This window comes from Neopsephotus bourkii, unplaced genomic scaffold (genome assembly GCF_033783945.1).
Source record: "Neopsephotus bourkii isolate Nb327-2 ecotype Australia unplaced genomic scaffold, CSIRO-AGI_Nbou_v1 NB_1728, whole genome shotgun sequence".
Taxonomy (NCBI): domain Eukaryota; kingdom Metazoa; phylum Chordata; class Aves; order Psittaciformes; family Psittacidae; genus Neopsephotus; species Neopsephotus bourkii.
Window position 1 is genome coordinate 429,855 of NW_026902202.1, and position 22,670 is coordinate 452,524.

A 22,670-nucleotide genomic window follows, 5' to 3' on the forward strand; every position below is an offset into this window, starting at 1 on the left:
AAGTGTTAAGACACTATATCATACTGCATCACTGTCAGGGCTTTTATCTGAAGTTCATTCTATTCACAGTGAACTATTTGTCCCCAACATAAACAATAAAACAACTCTGAAGTATTCTTTGTTTCCAGTTCAGCCTGGTGCACATGTGTCAGAAAAATCCCAGGTTATGGCCTCACTGTTTCATGTACACCATACAAGACGAATTTTGTGATCTTGTGGTGAAGGCTCTGGACTGACACCCAACAAAAGCAATGTTTGCTCTCATTTTCTATATTCTATTGAGGATTATTTACTTCTGCTTCAAGGTATGTCTACCACCTAATGTAAAGTGCCCAGAACTCAGACAAATTTTCTATCCGTCATTAAGACATAAAAGATAACCTTTTCTCCTCAAAAAAGAACACAAATATCATCTGTATTGCACTGTTAGAAGGAAAGCCTGAATAAGACAACTGCTGGACAGATTTGGTGGAACTTTCTTTGAATGTACCACACAGTTTAGGCAATACTTCTTCATACAAGTTTAAGCTATATTACCCCATTCAACTTCCTTACTGCTTCTTAAGTTCTTCTCCCAATGTGTTGACTGTTATTTTTTATGCATTTACAATTCTGCATCTACCATACTACTTTAGCTTCTATCTGTTGGATACATTACATCTACCTTCATTAAAAAAGGAACTCACTACGGCAGAGTAGAACTGAACAACAATTCATGACATTAAGGGTTTCAGCTGCAGGACAATTAGAAAGCTTCAGAGTTTGATGGTTTTTTTTCCATTCTGTATGCACTTTATTTTGCACCATTCAGAAGCTGTAAGCATTATCTAGAGAGACCTTCTCATACCCCTTGAAAGGGTCCAAGTGCATGTTAGCTCACTGTCTAAAACCAACTCCAATGATCTAAGACTTTTCAAAAGAGAGTACTACAATAATTTTTGTGTTAATTGGCCAGCTACTAAAGGGAATTAGACCTACGTATCCCTTTGTAAGGTGAACAGAATGTATTGTTCATTGAGGATCTACTCGCACCTCAAGAAGCCTCAGTTACAGCATAAAGCACAGGGTTTGAGCCTGGTTCACAAGTGCCAGTAAGCCTTAAAAGGTCACTCCTGTAAACAGCAATTCAAGCTTTCAATTGAATGCACAAAATTTTTTGAGTAGCAATCCATATAATGAAATATCCTAGGTTAATATACTGGGATACTGATGGTAATATCTTTAATTCATAATTTGATAATTCTTATTGATAAAAAGAAAAAAGTAAAATTTTATCTCCCAGTCTAAAGCCAGCTGCAGAAAGCTTTAGTATTTTTGTTCAGTGAAAATGACCTCAGCAGTCAGACTCCAATGTTCCAAGACAGCAACCTGCTGCTGTTTTCTAAGCAAAGCCATTTGTAAAAAGTAATCACTTACAAATACAGAAAGTACAAGATTATCTAGCATCCAGTGTCACTGAAACAAAAGTGCAAAATGGGAAACAGGAAAGGCAAATACACTGTTTCTGTTAAGCATATGAGGAGAATAGTCGAAAACCTGCCTGTTCTTGCAACTTGGCTGAAGAACCTAGCACTGGCTTCATTATAGTTTATTGTGTGACACAAAGAGAAATTAAAATGCATGGTTCAAAGAAAGGCTAGCAGCTGCAGCCAAAGCATCCAAAACAACAGTACACAAAAAGAGAAATAGAATTTCGAAGATATTGTTATATGCTGGCTCTTTCTAGTTATGCTACACAAATAGCCATGTTATTCCTATAAATTTCAGGAATTTCAATTGCAATTGTGCCAAAATAAGAACACTCAGTTATTTCAAAATGTTTATCTTGTGGTAATAGAAGTGTAGGCGCTTAAAAATAATCTAAACCACAGATAGATTTTTCAGTTGACCCAGTAACATTTTTTTCTGCCCCAAAGAAATGAAAATATTTTAGATCTGGTACAGCCAAATTTAACAGACTTAGAATCATAGAATCACAGAATAGTTAGGGTTGGAAAGGACGTTAAGATCATTTAGTTCCAAACCCCCTGCCATGGGCAGGGGCACCTCACACTAAACCATGACACCCAAGGCTTCGTCCAACCTGGCCTTGAACACTACCAGGGACGGAGCATTCACAGCCTCCTTGGGCAACCTATTCCAGTGCCTCACCACTCTAACAGGAAAGGACTTCTTCCTTATATCCAATCTAAATTTCCCCTGTTTAAGTTTGAGCCCGTTACCCCTTCTCCTATCACTACAGTCCCTAATGAGGGGTCCCTCCCCTATAGGCCCCCTTCAGATACTTGAAGGCTGCTATGAAGTCTCCACGCAGCCTTCTCTTTTCCAGGCTGAACAGCCTATCTTCATATGGGAGGTGCTCCAGTCCCCTGATCATCCTCATGACCCTTCTCTGGAGTTGTTCCAATTTGCTACAGGCCAGTAATGTCTAAAAGTCCAAAGCAGGCATGAATGCTACACATGTACAGAAAGAATGCTTTCTCCAAAATTATCTACTGTAGAAATAAGGTCTGCAAAATACAGTGAACAGTCTAACTATAGTACACTATCCAAAACCAAGTGATATGAAGCAGTTACTTAAACAGCCTTTTTTGCAGAAATTTGAACCTGTTTTTCAAACAAAGAACACACATTCTCATCGCCAGCTCTCAACCAAAGAAACTGTAAATTGCTAAACCACTGAACTATCCTTGCTCATTGCCTTCTTAGGAACGCCATGAAGGCACTGGAGAAATGTCTAGAGATTAGCAAAGATGCAGCTGTTTAAAGAGTATTTGCGGTGTGGTGGCAGACAAAAACATGCTGGAATTCCTGTAAGGAGCCAGCTCCACTGGCCTTCAAATGCTTGTTTTATTGCAAATTTGCTTGCCCTGTATCAAAGAGTATCCCAAAATAATGAAGATTTTAGGACAAGTACTGAGGGAACTTCTCCAACCTTTGCTTTCCCAATACAAACAGACCACATAGTCTTAATTCTTTAAGCATACAACATGATTATTCCTCTTCCTAATTCTAAAGTAAAGGAATTAATTTTTAACAGCACAAAATGAAAACTACATCACTGTCTTCATTTGCTTTCCGTTTCATCCTTGGTTGTATTCTTCATACATGCACTTCCTCACTTCCATTGGAAAAGATCTGGTTTGGTTTCGCAAACATCTCATGTCAGCCAGCGTTAGGAACACAAAGATTCTTTTCTGTATTTCACCTCCTGTTTTTGCTTCCTCCTGTTCCTAGCAGACATAATGCAGTCATTGAACATGACTTCGAAACCGAAAATATTTCAGCTACTGAATGAATTCTATCTCTTTGCCTATCAGCCAGAGTAATGAGGTACATGAACATATTTTTACCATGCTAACTAGATAAATAGGAATTATCTAGTCATTAATTTCAGTAACTACTTGGAGGCTTTTAAACACTGGAAGGTAACCTACAAATACAGGTAATTAAAAATTGTGCAAATAACAGTACCACAATTGCAGCATTAGGAGCATCATGCTCAAGGATGTCTGTACAATGCTGATCAAGCACAGCATAGATTCCTTAAAGGTCAGAATTTTACCAGGATTACACACAATTAGACCACTACACTCTCTTACGCTAACCTCCGCTTCCCATGATTTCCTGGTGTCATTCCTGCCTCATGTATATTAAAAGGGATTGTCTCTTTTATAAAGGTGTACTATTTTGATTTATATACTTCAAGTAATATAAAGTTTACTATGACCACAAAAGTCTGCTCTAATAATTTATACCTTACGGTTAAAAATTTATGCCTAGTTCAAGGTTTGAACTTCATGGGCTTCCAGTACCTTTGTTACAAACTACTTAAGTGTTTTACTGCAAGTTCAGCATCCCATCTTTTCTTGCTACGTAGACAGTTACAGAATGTCAGCAAGTTGTTAGTAAACCTTCCCCCTACTAAGCTGTTTAGAAGTCCTATAATTTCTTGCTTTTAGAGGAGTTTTTTTGTACATCAGGTTATTTCTCCTACTCCCCCTCTAACACATCTCAGTATCTTCAGCACTCTGTTTCTAGACAAGTATTTATATATTTTCATTATTACAAGACTAGAAGTACAAACACTGTCAGATGCTTTAATGTAATTTAGTATTCTTTACTGTTGAATTACAGTGACCAATTTTGTCTCTCTTAGCCCCTTGATTACTGGTTTAATTTAGATCCAAAGTTAAGTCCATGCCTAAGCTTGGGATCGTCCCTTTTGGAAACTTCACTTGGCCTGGTTATGTTTTCACCCAACTTGAAGGCAGAATGTTTGGGGTTTTTTTAAGCACTGTCTTAGGAGCCTAGAGAGAAGCATTGAGTGACACCACAGATAGTGCATCAGGTAAAAACAGAAAGTAAAGAGCAAGAACTAGTAAGTTTTGAGTGTCTGAATGTCCAAGCCTACTTTTGAGACAGATATTCGGCTAAATTACCTTCCCCATCTTCAGAAACTAGATGATTTTTTACAGATACAGCAATAACATAGAAATTAAAAAATTCTTCCATCTGAATGTGATTTTCTCCTTCACGTCCCTGATGCTTGCACATTTCCTCTTCCCTACCAGAATACAAATTAGCATTTTATTATGAAATCTTCACTTTGTTTTATCCTGCCCTTCATTACTGTGGATGTGGTAGCAGAAATCCTGGAGTTTCCAGTGTGTCATCTAAGGGGGATGCCGAAACAAAGATATAAATAATTCAGGAAAGAATCAGAAAGCAGCTAACAAAGGATAGTTCACAGAATGGATGTTACTAGGAGCTCACTGCAGTACAGTATACTTTTATCAGCCAGAAAGGTACCATAGTTCTGCTTCTGTTCAAAAGAATATAATTTTATTTTCTCTAAACTATTCAAAATACAGCACAAATGTAACCGTAAGAGTTCAAAACCAGCCATCATGATCTCACAGATCTTGCGCTCAAAAACAGATTTAAAAATGAGATCAGACAAATTTAAGTAACATTTTTTCATGCTCAAGTCTTCAGCCTATGCAATTCAGCAAAAACATACTACAAGTCTCAGAGAAAAGCTTCTTCTCTAAAGCCTTTGGATAGACTCACTTCTGCTTCAGCTCTCAAAGTAAAAAATCCATTTGAGACAGAAAAATAAAAATACAATGTTAAATACATAACTTCAAAGGGATCTGCAAACTTCATATTGCAGATCAAACCACAATCACTTGGATATTGTGACAGGCTGCTTTGACCTGACAAACAATGGCAGAAACAACTCCACATCACTTTCTTATTTTCTTGCTGTAATGCAAGCCAAACACTGCCATGTTCGTTAAGTGGCAACTATTAAGCCTTCATAAACACTTTCATCGCTAGTTTTCCCCTTAATACCTAGGCTATAACTGAATCTTTGTTATTATCATGTTATTTGCGGCACACTGTCTGTTGGCCAGCTGCCTACCTACTTCCAAAACAAACTATCCATGCTCTATGTTGAATAGTCTCCTTATGAGCAATTGTATTTCTCCCTGTCATTTTCAGGCTAGCAAGTGCGACACTGCTCTTGGGCAGTCATCCAGACAGTACTTAAAAGCTTAATTTAAAAAAGGCCAACAAGTTTAAGAGGATAAAATTTTCTACCTAAGAATCCTCTGTTGTACTCAAACAACAATCAATACAAACTGCCTTAGATAGCATCATTATAAAAGATACATTTCAATAATTTGCAAAAGTCTAAGACAGTAAAATAAAATGTAAAAAAGTTGATTTCCTTCTACCAGACAATTATTTCACATACTAAATATCTAATATGAAAAATACAAGGGTTATTTTGCAATGCAAAGTGAACAGCTTACAAAGCTTTCAAGTGGTTTGCAAATTCAAGTTTTTTGGGTTGTCCTCCCTCTGGTCAGGGAGCTATTTCTTGTTTAAATAGGTGATTGAGAGGCTGATTTAGAAGTCAGAAGTATCCTTGAATGGCTGGCTCTCCAGTACCAATAAAGTATAACATTCTAATAGAGTGAAAGTCTCTGTTCTCATGAGTTTGAGTCATTCTTCTGTTGCTTTCCTGTACATATTTGAAAAATCTTCTCATCATCTTCATATTCAGAGAAGAATATTTTTTCTGCCTCTTTTGCATGTTGTTAGTTTCGCTTCGTTACCAACTTGCTTTCATTTCCAAAAAAAGAAATTAGCAAGAAAAAGACCTTATGTCAGGCTTTTAGTTCTACTAAACCTTCACAGAAATAAATGTAAATAGATAATTAAGGTGTTTTAGTGATCAGATTCAGTTTGTAAAGGCATATTTTGAATATCACATGTTACAGTCTGCAGGTCAGGAATTCCTCCAGTGAAGACAATAAGATCATGGAGATTTGGGATCAATAAACAGTAAAGACCCTGTATTTGAACCATTTATCATAGCATATAAAGAGTCATAAGCATTGTCCTGGATTCACCTGTAACAGTTACTTTTCTCCTTCTTAGTAGTGGTGCACTGCTGTATTTCGGCTTTAGTGTGAGAACAATGCTGATAACATGCCAATGTTTTAGTTGTTGCTAAGTAGCTCTTACCCTAGCCAAGGAGTTCCCAGTTTCTCATGCTCCATCAATGAAGATGGGCACAAGAAGCTTGGAGGAAGCAGAGGCAGGAAACCTAACCCAAACTAGCCAAAGGGGTACTCCATACCACAGCACATCATGCCCAGTATATAAATTGGGTGGAGTCACCAATGGGGACCAGATTGCTGCTTGGGTCAGGCTGGGTATCATTTGGCAGCTGGTGAGCAATTGTATTGTGCATCACTTGTGTTCGTTGGGGTTTTTTTTTCCCCCTTCCTTTTTAGTTTTATCTTCTCTTCCCTTATTATTTCCCTTATCATTAGTAGTAGTAGCAGTTTTGTATTATGCTTTAGTTATTGAACTATTCTTATCTCAACCTATGGGGTTTATATTCTTTCAATTCTGCTCCCTAACCTGCCCACAGCCAGGGGGAAGAAGGGGGGGGAGTGAGCAAGCATGGTTCTGAATTACCAGCTGGGGTTAAACCATGATGAGCATGGTCCCAAAATTTTATTAAGTGATACGGTTACATTAACAGAAAATTAAAGAAAAAGTTTTGAAAAGGAAAACCATGATATACCATGTTGGAATAAAACCCTTTCACTAGTTTAGTCTTGGAACCATAAAGATTGCTGTCAAATTCCAAATTTATTCTGTCATCAGAAAAAAAATGCCATTTCAGAACTGCAGCTCTGTACTTTCGTGTTCTACACAGTCTAAACATGTCTGTCAAAGCATCTTCTGGCCAAGCTGGCAATATGTCAAAAAGGACAAAACCATAGTGATGATCAGAATGCGCAAAACAGTTTTATTGTGTCCTGAAAGAACTTTCCTGCAGGACTGAGTGGGCTTCTGTCCTCATCACAGATTACAATCACACAGCAGCAGCAGCAGCAGCACCACGCGTATTGATACGCTAGTCACATCCGACCCTCCATCCATCCAGAGACTGCAATCAGGTACCTGATAATAATGCAAGTCACATCAGCTGGACTGCTGCCGCAGTGAACTGATTCATGCTGGTGCCTTGATGCAAATAACAAGGACACCAGGGCCAGAAGACAGAGGATCTTGTCTTTATAATACAGACACTGGCTTTGAGAGGGAACATTCCAGTCTCTCATTTCTCTTGCAGGTAATGCAGTGTACCTACATTCCCTTTCTTGGCCTCTGGCTGAACAATGGCATTGTGCAACACATTAAGAAAAAAAAACAATGAGGTGAAGAGGGTACTGGGGAAACAAATACAATTTAAACGCTCAGCTGCTACGGTCTTTTCAGTGCTGTGGCACTATTTCTTACTGCAAGTGATGTGCTTTCCCATCATTTTAGCTACCGGGTAAAACTTGTCCAATAGCCTTGAAGCACTGAATGCAGAGAACAGGTTAGTCAGATGCACTTAAACCGATTACTGAGCAAAGAAATAACTCTATTACATTAAGCAGGCATTTCTGTGTTTTTTTCCCTCTTTAGTTGTCTCACTACAAATTCTATGGAGATTTTATATGTAAGTATGTGTAACTTGAAAGTGAAACAACAAGCAGTTAAACCATGACAATAATAATTCCTAAGTTTGCATATGATATTTTATTTATTTATTTATTGTCTTGGCAGTCCAATAAAGTGTTAGTGCCAGATCACCCCATAGAACAATCCTGATGTACATCTTCACTACACTCAGTATAATAAACAATAAATGGAAGCAACAGTGACCTAAGGTACCGTCAAGCTACACCTAACTGCAAATACTGAGCAGGAGAATACAATGTCTTAATTTCCTCCATTCCATCTTATTTTGCCCATATTTCGCACATGCAATTTGGGATTAAATGTATTTACTGGTCATCATCATGGCTTGACTTCGCAAACGAAGATTTAGGAAGGGCTTTGCCCGCGCATACTACAGGCGCACTGATGGCTAAGAAGGCCGATGTAGGATAGACAAATCCGGCTACAAAAAGCACAGCAGAAGGTCTTCTTGGGTAGTATAGGTGGGGCGCGATTCTTTCTGCATTGTCTTTTCTCCTCAAGGCTAGTTCTTTGTAAACTCTCAAGGGAATCAACAGCATTGTTATGGTGTGCCTCCAAGTCCTCCCGACTGGAGGCCAAGGTGGACCATTGATGATAGTTGATTTGGCCAAGGTGAAGATATTGTTTCAGGGAGTCCTTATATCTCTTCTTTGGGGCACCTCTCTTGCGGCTACCAGTGGCAAGTTCACCGTAAAACATGATATTGGGGAGGTGATGATCCTTCATCCTAGAGATGTACCCTGCCCAGCGCAGCTGCAATTTCAGCAATATGGCCTCAATACTGGTGACCCCTGCCTGTTCAAGGACAGTGACATTAGACACATAGTCAGTCCAATGGATGTTTAGAATTGTACGGAGGCAGCACTGATGAAAGCGTTCAAGGAGTCGCAGGTGATGACGGTAGATGACCCATGATTCAGACCCATATAAAAGAGTAGACAATACAGTGGCTCTATAGACACTGATCTTTGTACTTTTCTTCAGGTGTTTGTTACACCAGACTTTTTTATGGAGTTTTCCGAAGGCTCTATATGCTTTTGCTATTCTGTTGTCTATCTCTTTGTCAATCGTGGCATCTGAGGAAATGATGATTCCCAGATAGCTGAACTGCTGAACTGTCTTAAACTCTGACTCACTGATGGCAATATGGGGATGGCGGTAATCTTCTTGCAGTGCAGGTTGGTAGACGACTACTGTCTTCTTCAAGCTGACTTCCAGCCCAAAAACCTCGGCCGCCTCCTCAAAGCAAAATGTTAAACGCTGCAGAGCTGCTTCTGTATGAGCAATAAGGGCAGCATCATCAGCAAAAAGCAGTTCACGGACTTTGGTAATTTACCAAAGAAACAAGCAAGTTTGGAGTCTTTTTTGTCCCTGAAAAATATCTCTTTTCTGTATTTTATCTTCATTCCTTTACCTCATTTCAATAAAAATGAAGTTTGAAAGAAATAGGAGTAAGATATAAGAGGAAATTACTAAAATAATCTCAAGTAATTAACATTTTAGTATTCATATTAATCTACACTACGTTCTTTTCCTTCACAGCTAGTGAGATGTAGCCACTACACATACACATAACCGCATAGATTTGAAGGTATGAAGAGAAAACACATTTCCAAAGCAGCCACAGCAACACTACTGCTGCTATCCAGTACGTTTGATTCACAAATCTTCTAACAGGAACCACCCAGCACAGCAGCTGCATGGGATCAAAATATTTACATCTCATAAGGTAAGGATGGACAACAGACCTCTGCAGGAATAAATGACAACTGGGTTGGTTTTTTTCCTTACTTAAAGCTTCAAGTGGCAAGATGCTAATCACAAATATAGACTTTAACTGAAATTATAAAATCTTCAACGAAAAAGTCATGGCAGAAAAAGTCATGGCAGAACACTCACCACAGACACTGGAAAATAAACACGAACATTTATGGATGCATCACATCATTCCTCCCGGCCAAGTAACTAGCCCTCTGACTACTGTGCAATAAACAGGATTGGTGAGTATAAGGGGGATGGTGTTCTTCTGACAACAAAAGCAGCCTCAGTGTAGCATATTAAAAGAGGAAATATTAGATATTTATATACATAATTTCATGTGTATTTTCTCCCATGACCACCCTTCTATAGAAAATACGTATGAAATTATTTCTTTTCATAATTCTGTAGAAGCTTGTGGACAAAATGCTCCTTGTCAAAGGGAAAAGCTTCCTTTTCAGGAAAAGTATGTTTTTTTTTGAAACTCACAATAGGGGCTACTGATTACAGCAGTGTTCTACCACTCTAATAAACAGAGAAAGAAACTGGTGAAACATCTAAGATGAGATGCCACACAGACTGCAGAGCACCAAGATCAGCAGGCACACACAATAGGCTCTGACAATGGCATAATGATCTTTCAAGTCCTAAAGTCAAAGTTTTATCCACACAAAACCTGAAAAAAGAAGTCAAACTCTTATTTTCAGACTTTAGCCTGTCTTAACACACAGTAGGACCAGATTTCTTTTTCCAGATCTACATGTCTGAGGACTTTCACATAGTGACAGACTTCAGCCTAAAGCCACTGTTCAGTTTCCCAGTTTGGCATCTGGGAGTCAGTTCTATGGATGTGTATGTTTGGATGTCAAGGTTTTGTTAGCTGGGGGGGGGGGATGTTGGTAATTTGTTTACAATATGTCACATGGAAAAGACAAGGGGTAATGCATACAAGTTACTCCCAAGTAGATTCTAGTTGGACATAAGAAAACTTTTCAGATGAGAACATTTAGCTATTGGAATAATCTCCCAATGGAAGTGGTGCATTTCCCAACATTGGACACTTAAGATTCAGCTGGACAGGGTGCTTTTACAAGAAAGGTTGGACTAGATCCTTGAGGTCCCTTCCAACCTGGTATTCTCTATACCTCTATGAAACAGCTGGAGAACACATTTCATGTACATCTTCCTGGTAACATCACATTACTAGTACTTGCAAAGCAGTTTACTTAATGAAGCCTCTGGACTCTTCATTAGGGACTGTAGTGCTAGGACAAGGGGTAATGGGTTAAAACTTAAACAGGGGAAGTTTAGATTGGATAGAAGGAGGAAATTCTTTCCTGTTAGGGTAGTGAGGCACTGGAATAGGTTGCCCAAGGAGGCAGGGAGGTTGTGAAAGCTTCATCCCTGGCAGTGTTCAAGGCTAGGTTGGACGAGGCCTTGGGTAATACGGTTTAGAGCGAGGCATCCCTGCCCATGGCAGGGGTGTTGGAACTTGATGATCTTAAGGTCCTTTCCAACCCTAACTATTCTATGATTCTATAATATCGAATATACCTAACTCAGTATATACGGCAGAGTGACTAGAGAGTAGGAGTGAAATTACAGATTCCTTCCTGAAGAATTCAATGAGGTAAGGCCACTACAAATACAACTTTGAATGAGTTTAGAAACTTCAGATTACTTTGAGAAGCACAAACTGCTGAACTAGTACAAAACAGTGAACAAACAGGTAACAATTTTCATTAACTTTTCTCTCAAAGTTGAAATTGACTCCTGTTGACTTGTAACTCAATTAAGTTGTTAAATTACTGTTTAAAAACCACATACAAGACTCTAGCTCACATCACATTTTTGAAACAGATATCCAGCTCAGCTTGTCCAACTGTAAAATTAATTATATAGTTTTGGATTCCTATGCAACATTAAGTTTTAAGAAATTTATTGAAGTAATAATAGACTATTCAGCAATATTTTAAAGCACAGGTGGTGATGCACTGGGAAGGCAAGGTGGTGGTGGTTTGCTTGTTTCATTTAATTTATTCACATTGACTGACCTGCATGTTATACGCAGAACACTAAGGAATTACACTAAGGAATTGCACACATATAACACTAAGAATAATGACAAAGTAGAATAGAGCTCAGAAGTTGCCCTGATTAGATACACAGAAACATCTCGGAACCAGTAATGCAGAGAATGACCTCAGCTTCCTAGTTCCACCTCCTTGAATCAGCTCCCACCTTTCTATGCTCAACAAAAGCACTTCTCAAGAGACAGATTAAAGACTGTGTTTCACACTTCCTTAAATCAAACGAGCTATCAAAATAGGTCTGTGACACCACAACTTTTGTGTCTAGGTTCTCCAGCTGGTATGAGCACACTGCCCACTCTGCTCCACCCTATCACCACCGTTATGCCAAAACACTTGATTTTTATGCCCTCAGGATTCCTACAGCTTGTGCTTACAACAGGCGACCAGCTGGAGTCATCTTAAAACAGGAAAATCCACCGATCAGAGTTCTTTACAGCTGAACTGACAATGACTGCAATGTAGCTTCTGCCTCTCAGCCCTCCATCTGAGTCTCCAGCCAGCAAGAACATATGGAGGAGGTCCTGCTTTAGGGAACCCTGGGGGATTGCCATTGTGTGTAGCAGCAACAATTCTAAGCAAGAAAACCTGCTCTCCTGTTTACAAGGCCACTTCGTATACTGGCTCAAATATTACTCTCTGCCAGCCAACAGAACAATCCAATAACTTCAAAGTGGGTGGCTTGACTGTGCTGCAGCCAGGAGTGTTGTTTAAAGATATAGGACCCACAGACAAGATCAAATTCTGCCTGTTGAAATACACAAGTTATTCCCTCACTGACCAAAGGAAGCTTTAGAGCATTTACTAGTTACCACATTAACATTTTGTTATGTGTTGTGTATAGGCAGAAGACTCAGTCCTTCCCATGTCTTCATCAGCAACTTAAAAGTTATAATGTATCATTATGTATTTGGATTAAAATATTTCTTCAGGGACAATAAAGTTACATACACATATCTTGAACCACCTTGTATGTGAAAAGGCCGAATGCAGACTACAGATCAGATACAGGGGGAACAACGTGACAAAGAGTGCTGGTAAATGGCATCACACCTAGTCAGCAACCAGTCACTAGTAGTGTCCCTCAGTGTTCAGTGTTAGAGCCAGTGTTGTTTAACATCTTCATTGATGATCTGGATGAGGGCATTGAGTGCACCCTCAGTAAATTTGCAGACAACACCAAGTTTTAGGCAGATAGATGAGTTACAGGAAAAGAAAGATCATGGTATTAAGCTTTATGAAGATCATTATATTTAACTGCCAACAATTTAGATATACTACAGCCAAAGTACAGGGAAAAATAGATTTGAGTCTTCATCAAAACTAACTCCTGAAAGAGCTTGGCTTCTTGTAATTTTTTGCTGGTTTGATTCAATTTTCCCCATACAGTAAAACTGAAGTTCCTACACCGCACACCAAATGAAACCACAAAATCATAAGTATTTTCACAAACATTTCAAGCTGAAGGAAAAAAGAAATTACTATCAGATGCAACTATAAGTATTTGGCATCATGGAAAGCATTCTTCAACTGCAACACACAATGAGCTACAACTACTACTGAACTGGTGACTGATCCATGGAAAATGAGTCACCAGAACATTTTTAGACTGCACAGTACCTTTTAGTTCAAAGCATGATGAACAAACAATGCAAATGTGATTTGATTCACCAGTTCAGATAGCATCTTCAAATAGAAAAAAAAACATATGCTCTTTTGCTTACAGAGTGACAAATCCTACAGAAGAAAGCTTCTAATGCTAAGTTAATATTTAATTTAGTAATGTAATCACCAAGTTTTCTGTCTGGTCTGTGATCATGGTTTTTCTCACAAATCACGATCTGTAAAAGCCTATGCAATTACTCTGGAGTTTTTCTGTATACGAAGAGCACCTGCAAGCAGGTACACACACACACACCATAAATCAAAGAGTCCTATTTTTCCAAGTCTAGACCACAAGTACATTTTGCCTAAACTTTAAGGTCCCAGAAACAATGTTTCCCTCACTCCAACAGGAAAACCTGTATTGTGAAGTTATCCACTCTAGCAGGGGCTACGTTCAGTATGTTCATGTGGCTCATATCCACAAAGTAGCATCAGAGACCGGCTAATCCAGCAGATTTAGGATTGCTGCACTGGTTCCTTCTAAGTAAACCTTGGTATGATTATATACTTCCACTCAGCAAGAATTAGTAGATCTGCAAATAAATCTTAAGGTCATGTTCAACACAGTTCTGATACAACACCTCAATTCACCCCTGGAATGCTTTTGGTGCCCAAAATCAAGATCCTAGGTGACAGAGAGAACCAAGATGAAATAATGCCTAAGGCCCCTGATGGTGCGTTACTACAGTCAAAACTGACAGACTGTTTTTCATGACCCTCCAGTTGCACCTCATTCTAACCTGCAAAACACTGAATGCTTAATATTCTGTATGATTTTTTTTTTTTGTAACAAGAGGACACGCTACTGTGGCTTTTCCCCAGAACTTTTACAAAGCTTTTTCAAATACTTCATGTGAATTGCTGCTGCTAATGCATTATCACAAAACCTATGTCCTGCAAAACTATTATACTAATGCAAGTACTATCTCTTCATGGATATCACTGAGGTGCAGTATCAGTAAGTGAAATTTATTATTTGCCTAAAGAGAACATTAAATGTAAATAATTACACCTACCTTAATTTTATTTAGCATGAAGAAAACAGTTCTCTTGCTGTCACCTTACAATAATACAGGTTACAGAAAGCAGATGCACTATGTTTGAAACAGTCATTCAGAAATTCAGAGCCAAGTTCTAGAAAACAACCTTTTTAATTGAATAGTTTATAATTTTCAATTAGAAATTTACTAACAAAATTAAATTAAAATAAAAAAAAAAACAGTATAGAGACTAAGTGCAGTTAAGGCCAGAGCTGAAAAAGGATTTCCAGATTCATATTTCAAAGCTCAAATGCACACGTGTTAATGTTACTTGGTCAGGCAGGAGGTACCAAGAACATTAACTATTGGTATCAGATCGGTTTGGGTTTTTTTGAAGTGACAGTTCTTTGCTTCTTATGAACAAATGCCATTGTTGACCTTTAGGATAGGGACAATTCTTGGAGCAGCAATGGAAAAGCTTCTGAAAGAAGCGCTGGCAAAGAATGAATCGTGTATGTAAGCAGTTTACTCATCGTATACCTCCATAAGGTCAAAGTCAATAAAACCCTCTATGGCCAGCACAGTGAAACATTTTACAAAACTGCACAAATCTGAGGACTTGAGGAAGGAGTCTTTCATATTGAGCAAATGTTATCTGGCAGTTGCATGATGATAGCATGTAAGAGGCTCCCAGGTTTCCAGCAAGACAGCATGAGCAGAGTTCGCCAGCACATGAAGATTTTTGCCAGGGCAAATTCTCTTCATAAAAGGATACTTGGGCTGCCAGGTTCCCAGCTGCCATGCAATTGTTTGCGCTGCTGTGGATTTCAGCTTATTTTTATTTTACAAAAGGGATAGGAAAACACAGAGGAAATGCAACTTATTCACCAGAACACAGAGAAAAGTCTGAGTAGCTGACAGACTCCTGGCTTGTTTTATAAACATCCCTTGAGATTATTCTGCTCACAGATGTGTTTCAAAAGAACAGCAGTAGGTGATAAACAAACACCATACGCCTTTCTCTAAGGACTTCAGTCCTCTCTTCCTGATCTTGAGCTATCAGATATGCAACAATCCACTGCTACAACATAGCTTCTTGAAATGCATTTTCAAGATAAAATAAACAGTGTGTGCATGCACAGGAAACTTTCTTTTGACAGTACCTTTCCATGAAATAGGAGTGTCTTTGCATGTAAAAAAAAAAATAATAAAAATTTAAAAAATCGTTTTTCTTTAGCAACAAGAAGCTAAGAACCAAGAAAAATGTTTTTATTCTCCAGATCAAACTCTAATGAAACGTAATTTTTCAGTGACAGAAAAATGTTCTGTTCTTCCCCCCCCAACCGATCAGACACATTAAAACCAAAGAACGTCATTACAGAGTAATATAATTTCCCACTTGAGACAGCACTTAAAATTTTAACCAATTACCTGTGTGTTTAAGCCAGAAACTTGTTTGATCAAGTTATATTTTCTAGCCTTGACCTGCAGGAATTAAGGGAAACAGACTTGACAATTCTCTGGAAAATTCGATCCAACTAGGCTGGATGGATATAGCTTGGTGGGTAATACAACATGAGCCCCTACCGCAATGCTATTCTAACTGCTTTAGAATACTATTTTGCTTGTCAGTGCTGACAGGCTGTCATATGCAACATATAGCCTTCTGTTCTGCTAATCAGAAGTTAAATTCACCTAGCAAAAACTTGTGTTTCACAATTAATTTGCATTTTCATGGGTTCAGCTTTCAGACATCTGTGCTTATTATGTTTTTCCTCTTAGATAAAAAAGAGCATTTATTACTCTAGAATTTCCTTCAAGTGAAAGTACCATAATAGAGCCACCGACATACTCCTTGATCATCCTGACCACCCAAACATGCCCAGCTCCTAAAATCCATCACTGATGATCAGACTTCAAATATATCATTGTTCTTTTTCTGCACCTCCTCCCATGCTCCCACCCCCCACAGCATCCTACTGAAATTGTGGATCAAGCAGAGTATTCCAGTACTGCCTGGAATATTGTACTAAGTGCACAAAGACAAAATAGTGCACAGAGATATAACACAATCCCTAATTGCTGATCTCCTCTATTAGCCTGCTCAAGGTTCATGCTAAACATCTTGCCATTGCAGTATGCTTAGAGCTCATAACAACTCACTAACCCATTACAGAGAATAGGATACAGCTCCCAGCTAATCATAGTCAACCATAGGATTATCTATGGATTAGTTAACCCTAATGCCCGACCTTGCCAGCAGTGTTAAAACCACAGTTTTTGACCAGACATGGGTCAGCACATGATGTCAGCTGCTCTCGAGGGCTGTCCTTTCTATTTTTACTGTTTATCGTGTTGCTTGGCCCTCATGGTAGATATGTACTTCAGCATGTGCTGGAGGATTATTCTAAAATACCAACTGCCTTAGAGCAAGGAAAACACATGAGCTTGCATTTGAGAAATGTGTTGCAGTTTAGTACTAGAAACAAAGTTGCTCTCAGCAGGTCAGATAATGCGCTGTGCTTCTGTGCTCCAATTGCTTCTAACTACCTGGGCTCTCTCATTCAAAGCTATCAGGTTACCTCTGCTCTCCTCTACAGCCAGCAGCAATCGAATATAATGAGACTTGAAGTGCTTTCCTGCATAAGGGGCACTACTCCAATCTTTGTTTTAAGGAGTCCATCTGAGGATTATATTCAGGAATATAACCTTCCTCCCTAATACCATCATTTTCCATCTACCTATGGGGAAATCCATTCACTTTTCCCTGTGCTTCTATACCTCTTACAGCCATTACATGTGTTGCCTCAACTCCATTTTATTTGTTAGCATACACTTCCCTCAGAGTTCTGTAGCAATATGGGAACACATGAGAATGCCTGATGTAAAAATCTCCCTTGTAAGGGGGGAAAAGAAATCTCTATCTTAAAGTACAAAACAATCCTGCATAATCAGTAGCAACTCAGTAAGCCAGGGATCCACTTGAACAGATGGCTGAATACAACTTCTGGGTTACTCAATTTTGTGCCCTTACTTATTTACTGAACAAGGTCAGAGAGACATCCTCAAAGTTGGGTGTATGGAGACAGCTGAAAAGTCAGGAACAGGTAAAAATGCTGGAGATCATCTGGCACTGACATTGTTAACCCAAAGCAACTGAAGAAACTTGTATACTTGTACTTAAAGTGCTGCCGCCAGCAGAACACAAGGTTGTATCTTTCAGGCAATAGCCTGTCAGTATTGACAAATAAAACAGTAGCCCTACTAACCCAGGTAGAATAGAGTTGCAGTAGGAGCTGATGTGGTGTTAGCCACCACGCTATACCCACCAGCCTACAGTCTACTGTTGCCTAGCGTACAAATTCATCTACTGCTACACCTCTTCTCCAAGTAGTGTGCAAGACTTCAATGTCTTTGTAAAGTTATTTCCAAGTCTAGCCTAAAGAGGAAAAGAAATCCAAAACCAACAAAACCCAAACCATCCAGCTTCTTTATAGCTTACCAACTCTATCACTTCCAGATCAACAGTATCATCATAATGATAACTATGTCTACTCATCAGTCTGGAGCTCTCAAAGCACTTTGAAAACATTAGTCATAGCTTAACAATAGTTAAAGCACTGAAGCATCAAGGCGTGTCCATAATTTCAGTAACTTTTAATAAATGTACAGAAACAGTGAAATTACCGAAACTGTGAGATTATACATATCTCAGTATGATCAGTGAAGCAGTTCAAGGTGTTCGTGACACATCTCCTCCTGCCACTTTCCACATTCGAGATTACTTTGCAAACAGCAGTGTACCAGCACCATCTAAAGAAACAGACTACACTCTTGTAAAACAGTTAAGTGAACATACTCAAAAAAGCCCTCTGTGAAGTACAAGATAGCATAAGAATAAAGCCATGATTCGCTGCACATAAAGGAGTCCATGGCAGAAGCAGAGGAAGAACTCAAGCCATGACCTTTAACACAAACCCTGCTTTCTTCCTTGATACCAAAGGATCTCAGTAAGCTGCCTTGAACAGTAAGGGAAAAAAAAAACAACCCACAAAAAACACAGTGTACTTTCAGTAGATGCTCAGTATCTGTAAGAAGGACTTGATAAGACTTTCAGAGTTCCTGCACGAGAAAGCTTTACATTATGCTCCCACACACCATGCTATTGCTCTTTTTCCGGAGTTGGAGCCCAATAAATTTCAACTGTCAACTTTGTCTCAAAAATATTAGTGGGGGGGGGGAGGGGTGTCTGCATTCAGAAATGAGGGTTCTCATGTTAATTGGCCCAAATTTACTTCAAAATCTGAAGATTATAGGAAGAGCTGCCTGGGTGGAATTTTGAGCTCATGGCAATACATAGCGCCAAGAAAAATTCCTGGGAATAGAGGATTACTCACAGCCTAAAAAACCTTCTCCTTACAAGAACATGTGTTCTGAGTAACATGCATTAAGTACTACTGTTGTGTGAGGTGCTGACTTGAAAAAAGAAAAAGTCTCACCTTTTCCCTTCTTGGCTCTAAACTAAACTAGTTCCTAGGATCTAGCATAGAGGCCACAGTAGATGAAGCACAGGGTAGATTTTATCTCCTATAAAACTCTTTCCTGCTCCCAAGAACACCTTATTGCATTCCTATGCCCAAGCTGTGATGTCAGTACTAGAATTCATTGTGCCAGCTAATAAATCCCTTTCCAAGAGGAATGAAGTGTACAGTACGAGGGACTGAATTATTTAGTAACGCACTTGGCACTGGAGATGTAGAACTGCTGCTTTTCGTTAGCATCATCAACTTTGTCTAGTGACACAGTTTCTATATTCACACATTTCTTGCCATGCAGCACAGAGGTGCTAATCATACAAACCAGTGGGTAATATGTGCCATCTTTATTCCACTCGTGTTGGCAGCTCCCAACTTTTTAGGTCATCTCAGCAATCCAAACAACCCAAGGTGACCTCTAGCCCAACAGCAGCTACCTATATTAAATCAAATCCTAGCCTAGATAACTGCCCACTCCAACTCTATCACTGGACCAGAATGTCTCCTCCTGAAAAAAAAACAAAACAAAAAACCAAAACAAGACTTGAGACTAAACCAAGGACCTTATGGTTCTCAGCAATAACCAGAAAACTTTTTAAGGCTTCCCCTCCCTAGATCTGGGCCTGAGGAACCATTTGAAAGCCAAATTTAATCTAAATATTATTTTCCCTATAAGACTTCTTAAACGTCTATTTAAATCAAAAAAGTCATTTGACACATCCCAAACTGGAAAAAAAGTCATGCATACCACAGACTTGCTAATTGGCCCTCTGCCATTCAAGATTCACTCAATTTGCACAGTGCCTTGAACAGAGAAATGCAGAACCACCAGGCCATAGAGGGAACATATGCACACACACAAAATAAGGGAATAAACATACACACACACTAGCAGTTAACACTGCTTGTGTTTGGCAGAGAGCTGTGGCATCCTGCGCTTGGGTTTACCTACTAACCTTTTTTGTTCCCTTTTAGCAACAGAAAGCTATAATTGATTTAGTCCCCAATATGGCAGCCTGAGGCTAACTGAAAGAACAGTTTATGTACAGCTGAAAAGAGAAACTGTGCATCTTTATTGTCATCAATCTACTTGAAAACACACACTTGATTTTACAGACCAGAGCATTTTCAAGACTATTTCTTGTAATCTAAACATAACTATACTAGACTTATTCTAGAAACCAGGCAAGCAGTGGATCTTTCTTGACATCAGATATTTCTCTTCACATTTCACGTTGATAGAGCAGCTGAACTTGTAACTCTATCATGACCTAAATTCTCTTATGGCCTATAAGTAAAGCTCCTGCACTTACACAATACTTTGCAAAAAATGCTTTTACTTGGGTAGGAAAAAGAGTGAAAAGTTTTCATTTGATTTCAGAAGAAAAAAACAACAACAAAAAACCACCACCACCACCACCAACAACAACAAAAAAAAAAAAACCAAAAACAAAAAAAAAAAACCCAAACAAACACAAAAAAAAAAACCAGCCCACCAAGCAACTCTGCTGAGATGTTTGAGATGTTCTAAACTTTCCTTTCTTGAGGGAGATGGCGGGCAGATCCTGAACAGTTACGGATTTGGTAAATCTATTCTTTTTAGTGCCTTCCACTAACTGTAGTACCATCACAGCCTACTCAGCTGCACTGACCAAATTTATCTGGTTATCTCACCCTGACAGCCCAGCTGGAAGAGAGGAACTTTGGAAGGGAAAATTGCACCATCTGTGGCCTATCCCATTGAGGTGAGTAGTTGGCAGTGTAGGGCACAATCTTTCTCCAGACACTCAGCTACTGAGTGTGTACAGAATGAGCACAGGCAACACAATTGCACAAAACCACAATAAAAGAGTGAGATTTGCAGTCCAGAGATGACAAAGCAATTAATCCACAAAACAATAGTGCTCAGAAACAAGGTGAAAGAATTCCACAGTATTCATCACCAATGACATACAAATGAAATATATTAAAAATTTCTCTTAGTCATAGAATAGAAAAAGAAAAAGCAGCTTCAGCATATATTGGGCAGTCCTATTCACCAGAAACCCCACCACCACTCTCTTCCAGACCCTAATCTCTCCCACTCCTCCCCTGCTGTTTCATATCCCCAATTGCCAATGAACCTCATTAGCCTTCCTGCCTGATGCACCTGCTAACCCACCCATCCTTGTTAGCACATTGAAAAGCATCTGGTAGTCTAGAAAGAAGAAGTTAAAGCCTTTAACTCTATCCCTGCCAGATCCATTCACCACCATGCATTCAGGTTATAAACATTATCAATTGAAATGAACTTTTCACAATATACCATCTCAAAATCATACATACAAATGAACACAATGTTTGGTGGTACCTATACAGCAAGCAGAGCAGCCCATAACCAACACCTTAATACCTCTCCCCTAAGATCCTCAAGAGACAGAAATAATTGCACTATGGAGGTGGAAAATGCAAATGCAGGGAGAGTAACTGCTTTTCCTACACCCGAACATTTGGTTTTCCCAGTTTGAGTTCTGTGAACAGACCAACTTGTTCACACTTTGTACAACCTAGTCATATACTCCTATGGTCTGCTAGCTGCAGCACTTGGAGAAAGTAGACAGAATTACACATTTCAGTTTATCTAAAGAGCTCAACTAAACACAAACAACTCCTTGCAACAAGACACCACTGCAGCAAATGCAAATATATATTTTTTTCTTTAAATTGTGGTATACAAACCTGAGGGGAAAAAAACAACATATGGGAAGAAAACCAACATATGTTTTAAGAGTCTTTATAAAAACAGATGGGTGAATAATGTGATTTCATTACATGATTTTAAGTTATTTTACATCATTTCATACAAGGTGCACGTGGAATGAAAAATCCAGTGAATTATGGAAATAATGACTACCTAAGAAGCTGCAATCTCCAGCAGACAAAATGGGTAACAGAAGAAGTATAGTCGTATTTTCATTACTAGAGAATTGAGAAGTTTATACTGGGCTACTCTCTCAAGGACATGCAAGAAGTTTAATGGTGCAGTTGAAAAGTAAACAAGATGACAAGCCCCAATCTCGAGATTTTATTACAAAGTTGAACCATGAACATAAAATGATTTGATAAAACCATTTCATCAAGACAGTTTGACAAGAATTTGATACTTTGTTGGCTCAGACTTGATTTACTGCAAAAAAACTTGTACAAGTTACCTACAGCATTTTGTAGAGATTTTTAGAATTTACCTGTTGTCATGGATTTTCTAATTCAAGTTTTCTACTGGCTTCTGCATGACCTTGTGACAGCACACTAGGCAACATACAGTTAGTTCAAAGCAATTTCTACCACTTGTTACAAAAAGGAGGTATTTTATTCCTGTGGTAAATAGGTTTGCTCCTAGAGCATTCAGTAACTGACTGCAGTTACATCTTATTTTCAGTGCCTCTTATTACTGTGACCAGCCTTTCCCACAAGCAAGACCTTGCATCCTAGTGACTTCAACATCCACCCCACTTGCTTGACTCCAGCTTTCCAGACAACAGCTTCTACTACCTGAGGATCTGAGGCAGTCTAGGGGTGAGTAGAAAGACCAGGGTATGTTTTCC

The 22,670-nt window shown here is 38.9% G+C and overlaps 1 long non-coding RNA gene across 1 annotated transcript in view; it reads right to left on the reverse strand.

The window, feature by feature from the left end:
* LOC133224843 (uncharacterized) overlaps positions 1-22,670 on the reverse strand; it is a 287,272-nt gene that overhangs the window by 239,220 nt on the left and 25,382 nt on the right. The gene's annotated exons all lie outside the window — the stretch shown is intronic.